Source organism: Macaca fascicularis, chromosome 4, assembly GCF_037993035.2.
Source record: "Macaca fascicularis isolate 582-1 chromosome 4, T2T-MFA8v1.1".
Lineage (NCBI taxonomy): Eukaryota > Metazoa > Chordata > Mammalia > Primates > Cercopithecidae > Macaca > Macaca fascicularis.
Window position 1 is genome coordinate 17,903,469 of NC_088378.1, and position 7,178 is coordinate 17,910,646.

The 7,178-nt window shown below is 34.9% G+C and overlaps 1 long non-coding RNA gene across 1 annotated transcript; it reads right to left on the reverse strand.

Moving 5' to 3' along the window:
• Positions 1-747: 747 nt before the first annotated feature.
• On the reverse strand, positions 748-6,751 carry LOC123573056 (uncharacterized). Its single transcript, XR_010586203.2, has 3 exons — positions 6,308-6,751; positions 5,379-5,439; positions 748-3,933 (listed from the first exon to the last, which is right to left on the reverse strand). It is a non-coding gene; the product is annotated as an uncharacterized lncRNA (long non-coding RNA).
• Positions 6,752-7,178: the final 427 nt, after the last annotated feature.

Sequence of the window (7,178 nt, forward strand, 5' to 3'; positions counted from 1 at the left end):
AGTATCTTTGTCAATTCCTATTATTATAGCTTCTCTTTTTCCTTGGAAATGGTAAAAGGCAACAGAACTATCCATCACTTAGGATTTCAATAAATATAACAAATTTCAGTGTCATTTGTTAAGTTAGCACTACATATTGTCTGCCTAAGAAGTAGGCACATGTTCTTTAGGTTTGAAATGTGAATTAAGAACTGCATATAGCACTAGAATTCTGCTCCTAGGTTATTAAATGTGTGGTGCAAAAAGGAAAGAGATTATTGGAGAGAGTTATACATTGGAAGCCTAAGAAAGTCTTGAAGCAAATCTTAGGTCAAATGACAGATACCTATATTTTTGAAAAGTTCCATCCAATAGAAATATAATGTGAGCACATAATTTTAAAGTTATTTACTAGCCATATTTTTTAAGTAAGAAGGAGCAGCTGAAATTAATAACCTATTTAGTATATCCAAACTATCATTTCAACATGTAATCAATACAAAAACTAGTAATGAGATATTTTACTTTCTTTTTTCTTGCTAAGTCTTTGAAATTCAGTGTAATGTATACTTACAACACATCCCAGTTTGGATCAGCCACATTTCAAGCGTGTACTACTTGATGTGTGACTGCCATATTGGAGAAAATAGATCTATAGAATTAGTCTGAAAGTGAAGGAGTGGTTAGGATTGTTGGGCTATGGGCTTTGCAAAGCATAGCATGGTGATTAATGCCAGCAGCTTACACAGTTCAGCTTTTGAGCCAATATTGAAGGTAACCATTTTAAGCAGTTTATATGGCATTGATATTACAAATAAATACAGCAAGATTCTGCATGGACTTGTTATGAACTGAATTATGTCCCCACAAATTCCCACTAATACCTTAACCCCCAGTATCTCAGAATGTGACTGTATTTGGAAAGACAGCTTTAAAGGTGATTAAGTTAAAATCAGGCCATTAGAGTGGGCCATGATCTAATCTGATTGGTGTCCTTATAAGAATAAGAAATTTGGACATGAACCCATGGCCAAGATTGACTTGTCTATACCTCCACTCACTCCCCAACCCCACACTCTTGGATAATTTGGAAGCAAATTTCAGATTATACATGTTTTCTTCTGTAACTATTTTAGGAAGTATTTTTAGAATGTATAGACTCAACAAAACCCACAATACCATTAGCACACCTGCAAACATGAAAAATTCCTTGTCACTAAATATCCAGTCAATGCACAAATTTCTCCAATAATCTTACTATGTTTTCACACTTTGTTGATTTAAATCTGAATCCAAATAACATTCTGTGATGGTTAATTTTATGTGTCAACTTGACTGGGTTAAGGGATAGCCAGATAGTTAGTAAAACATTTCTGGGTGGGCCTGTGAGAGAATTTTCAGAAGAGACTAGCATTTGAAGCAGTAAACTGAGTAGAGAAGAACCACTCTCATCAATATGGACAGGCATCATCCAATCTGTTAAGGGTCCCAATAGAAGAAAAGGAAAAGAAGGGCAAATTCTGTCCCTCTTGACACTGGGACATCCATCTTCTCCTGCCTTTGGAAATCAGAGCAACAAGTTCTTGAGCCTTCCGACTCCAAGACTACACTAATGCCCCCAGTTTCTCTGGCCTTCAGACTCAGACTGAATTACAACATTGGCTTCTACAGCTTGCAGATGGGATGTTGTGGAACTTTTCACTCTCCATAATCATGTGAGCTGGCTCCCATGATAAAATGCCTCTTATATACCTATATATATCCTCTTGGTTCTGTTTCTCTAGAGAACGCTAATACACATCCATGAATTGCATCTGGTAAGCATATCTCTGAAGAGTTTTCATGCATGTCTTTATTTTTCCCTTGCAATTCGTTTCTGCAAAAAACTAAATTATTTGTTCTGTAGTTTCCATGGTATGAATTTTGCTGATTGTACCTCATGCTGTAGTTTAGTACGTTCCTTTGTCTTTTCTTTGTCCCTTGTGTTTTCTGTAAATTGATGAATAGATCTAGAGGCTTGATCAGATTCAGTTTCAAAAGGTGAAATCATAGCTAATGGTGTATATTTCTACCAGGAGGCACGTAATGTTTAGTTGTTTCTTTTCTGTATTCTATTCAAAGCCATTGCTTTTTGCTTAGATTCATTAATTAAATCAGGATCGCCACATCTTGTTATTGTAATTATCATTCCTTTCTCATTTATCTGCTCAGTTACTTTTTTTTTTTTAACTGCTTCTTGTGGAGCAGGGCTACCTATAGGCAGTGTGCCCACAATAGCTGATGCTCAGTTACTGTTTTAAATGTTTTCTTTCTTTTTAAAGACAGGGTCTAGGTATGTTGCACAGGCTGGTCTCAAACTTCTGGGATCAAGTGATCTGCCCACCTCAGCCTCCCAAAGTGCTGGGATTACAGGCATGAGCCACCACGCCTGGGCTCTTCAGTTACTTTTATAAAGACAAACTTTCATTATCACCCATTTGGTTGTTCAAAGTACATTTTTTTTTTTTTATGAAAAGACAGAAAAAATGTTTGCTTCTTTCCCTTTATTTACTAATTTTCAGAATAATTATACATTCTCTAGTATTCTTCAAAGGTGACTGATATGGTTTGGCTGTGTCCCCACCCAATTCCCATGTATTATGTGAGGGACTAGTGGGAGGTAATTGAATCATGGGGGAAGGTCTTTCCTGTGGATAAGTCTCATGAGATCTGATGGTTTTACAAAAGGAGTTCCCCTGCACAAGCTCTTTTCTCTTGTCTGCTATCATGTGAGATGTGCCTTTCGCCTTCCACCATGACTGTGAGGCTTCCCCAGCCACATGGAACTATAAGTCCAATTAAACCTTTCTTTTGTAGATTGCCCAGTCTTGGGTATGTCTTTATCAACAGCATGAAAACAGACTCCATACAGCAACAAATGCCTGTATTTGTTTGCTTAGTATCATTATGGACTCAGATTTAAACTTATTTTATGTAAGCAATATGTGATGCTCAAAATGACCCAAAGTAGATTGTCTTTTAAAGTTAATAATATAACTCAATAAGTAAAATCAGTTTAAATTTATGGAGATGCTACTTGGGAATTTGCTAGAAGGTAAATGAAACTCCATATTCACTCAAACAAAATGGATTTACTTATAAGTGCTGTCACACCCCTAAATTTTAGTTGGGGTATCATGCTGAGAAGCCTTTCATTGTACACAATTTCAAAGAAATGGGAGTCATGGTAACTTTTTCTTACCTTCGAATTACTGCAGTGTAGCTACATTTAAGTGTCATGAAACATTTATCAACATAACACATTACTCCATGTACTAAGAAAAATGTTTAGAAATTTACTAACATCAGGAGACTCAGTCAGCAGCAGTCACTGGAGACATATATGTTGGCACTTGGTGAAGCAGTACACTAAATAGAACATGTTGGTCAATAGGCATATTATTGACCAATTTAATATAAAATATTAAAACTTTTATCATAGAATATAGGTCAAGAAATTGGCAATTTTTAAGGAAAAATTATACTCACTCTGGAGCCCAGAGTGTCCTTTGGCAGGATTACTTGACAGCTTTATATAAAAAAAGAACTTTTGGGGATGTTGGATTTGTGACCATGGGGTAACATTTCTTTCCAAATAAACACCAACTAGAGCTACTTGTTTTAGTGTATTTGAGAAACTGGGAAGCATTGGATGAGGCAATAGGTAATCTAAAATAGATAACATTTGAATAGAATTAAGGACTTCTGGTGAGATTATAATGAAAAAGACGCCTATAGGTTAAGGTCAGATTATACAACACTAATTATTAACTGGAAAAACAATTATGTTAACAATGTCATTTTCCTCCAGTCTGAGACACTATCTAGCTAGTTCATTATTTGGCTTACAATATACAATGAATGTCTTCTTTTCCTTTTCTCATTTGCTTCCTGATGTTTTGAAAGCATGAGTTACTGTCAGGAAATACAAGAGACACAGAAAACAAGAGAAATGTATTAAATGACAGTAAAAGACAGAGGAATGTATTAAATTATAGCAACTGCATATGTTTAAAAGTTTTCAGAACATTTAAAATGAGAATTTTTATGTTAATTTAAAAATTAGTTGCTGCATAGCTTCTAATTTAAAATTTTCACATGGTCTAGAAGCAAAATTTATTAGAACTCCAGTGATGAGTTTATTTAAAACAAACAAAAGATACCGATACTAGGTTATTTTCCAAACTATAGTGAAAGTTGTTATTCATATCTCCTGAGAAATTATACATTTTTCAACATTCTTACCACAGCACAAAGATTTTTTTCATGCTTAGTAATGCTTAGTAAACAGAAAAGGACTTAATATAAAAATCAGTGAAAAAGAATTCTAGCATTCTAGCTGTACTATCATCATATGAACATTTTTTTCCCCCTTGAGACAGAATCTTGCTTGCTCTGTCACTCAGGCTGTAGTGCAGTGGTGCCATCTCAGCCCAATACAAACTCTAAAAAAAAAAAATTTTTTTTGTTTTAATTCAAGCAACTGGGTTCAAGCAATTCTCGTGCCTCAGCCTCCCAAGTAGCTGGGATTACAGGTGTTCAAGCAATTCCTGGGTTCAAGCAATTCTCGTGCCTCAGCTCCCAAGTAGCTGGGATCACAGGTGTGCACCACCATGCCGGGCTAATTTTTTTTTTTTTTTTTTTTTAGTCTAGACAAGTTTTCACTATGTTGGCAAGCAGGTCTTGAACCCCTGACCTCAAGTGATCTGCCCGCCTCAGTCTCCCAAAGTGCTGGGATTACAGGCCTGAGCCACCATGCCTGACTTGAAAAATATTTTCTGCGAAGCATTTCTACCATAACTTCTTGAACACAGAGAAAAACTATTTATTAAGAAAATGCAGAGTTTTGATTTTTTATTGTTTAGATCAAGAATACGATCATTGAAACCAATTATTTATAAAGCATGCTTCTTCTCGACCTTCTTATTGTCCTGAATTCCTATTTCATTAGCAAAAGTACATTTACAAGAAATATATATATAGCATATATAGATCAATTAGGCATAAACATGAATGCATGCTTCCCATTAGTAAAATTAGAATTCTTTAAACAAAACAAAATTTTCCTCTATTTTCAATTTTTGTCAATTCTGCCATTTGCTGTTTGAAGTCCTTAAAAAATATTATATCTTCTGAATGCTTTCTAAGAGTATAGAGAATAATGGCTGAATGAGGTTTAGAGTTGGCTAAAGGAGGACTTTTTTGACCAGAAGTTGATTCTCTAAAGTTTTTTGTGTGTCTTTAATTTGTTTTTTTCCCACTGATTAATCTTTCATAGAATGTAGTTATAATGGTAACCATCACGTACATCGGACCTACAATAAAGAAGAAAATGGACAGAATAAACATTAGTAACTTACTCCTTTTTTGTTCTTATGTAGGTCTCATTCCTGTCAGTTAGACTTGTGGTCATGTTATTTCCTGATGGGGTCACGAGAATGAATTAGTGATTAGACACTCAGGTGCTGGACTCAAAGGGATCTGGCTCCGTCACATGCAAATTTTTTGTAATATAAGGTACATTGTTTTATAATGTGCATTTTTGGTTGAATATTAAACTAAAACTTGAAAGCAATCTAGCTCAGGTAGATACTGGTGTCCTGAAATCATTTGCAATACATTTAAGATATACTAGATAAAGATATTAAAACAAAAGAAAAGGTTTCAATTCTATTCCATATTTCATTTATTTTTTTACCAAACACTTATTGAATACCTAATATGTTCTAGGGAATGGACTTGGATCTAGAAACTTAAGAGTGAATGTACACAGGACTTGAATCTGTTCTGGTAGGAAATTCACTTGAGTAAAAAACAATACTAGTACTAATATTATCAGTAGTAATCCATAATGTGATTTTTTTAAGCCAATTCATTTAATTTGACATATTATATCTAGTAATATAACTTATTATGTATCTATACATTATAATCTAGACTATATAATCTATAGATTAGAATCTAGACTATATAACCTATAGTTTAGATTATAGACATTTAGTAAAAACAAATTGAATATTGTAAAAAAAGTTCTTAATGTACCTAGTAAAGTTTTATATGCCAAGTTTGTATTTTAATAATATTTTTATTTTAATAAATATCAAGAAGAAATAAACATTAAAACATAGTAAGTGCATGTTCAGGTTATCTATTGTCATATTACAAACCATCTGAAAACTCAGTGGTATAAAAAAATAATTTTTTTTAAATTTTTGAACAGCTTTGTATATAATTGACATATAATAAACTGCACATTTTAAAGTGCACAGTTTGATAAGCATACACATACCTGGGAAGCCATTGCCAAAATCAAGATCATGACTGGACCCACAAAGTTCATGATTCTGTAGGTCAAGGATTAGAGTAGCCATAAGCAGAGAGAGTTTGTCCCTGATACACAATGTTTGTGGCCACAGCTGTAGTTGTTTGGATAGCTGGGGGCTCCTGGGATGGCTAGAGTGGGATCATATGTCTGGGGTCTTCATTCTTCTCCATTGGATATTTGCTGGGATGAGAAGGTCCAAGACGGTCCTTTGATAATGTGTTGTGGTGCCTGGGCTGGGATGGCTGAAACACAGGAGACCTAGCAGGAATTCTCTATACTCACAGCAATCTCAGGATAGTCAGACTTCTCACTCCGCAGCTGGCTTCCCCCAGGTCCAAAGTTTCAAGTGACTTCCAAGAGACAGGAAGTGAAAGCTGCCAATCTCTTACAGCCTGAGCCCGAGACACTGGCACAGCTTCACTTCCACTATGCTTTATTGGTCAAAGCAGTCACTGAGCCCACCCAGATTCTGGGAAAGAAGGACATTGACACCACCTCTTGAGATGATGTCAAAGAATTTTGACTGTTTTTAAAGCGCCACAATACATGTTGGATACTCTTTATTCCTGAGTGAAAGAAGAGTTCAGTCTGGTCACATGAAGAAAGTATATTATGAGTTTTACAAGGGCAGCAGTAGGGGAAGGAGGTGGTAGTAATACCAGAATTTCCATCAACTCTTCTGCCTTCATTGCTGTTTATCAAGTAATGTTCTTCAAACAAGCTGGAGTTGCTATGCCCTGATATGGTATAAATTAGTGTGTTTTGGATACAAATACACATGGTAAAGGTAATATGGTAAATATCATTGTTTATTTATTATAGAATATTGTCATGT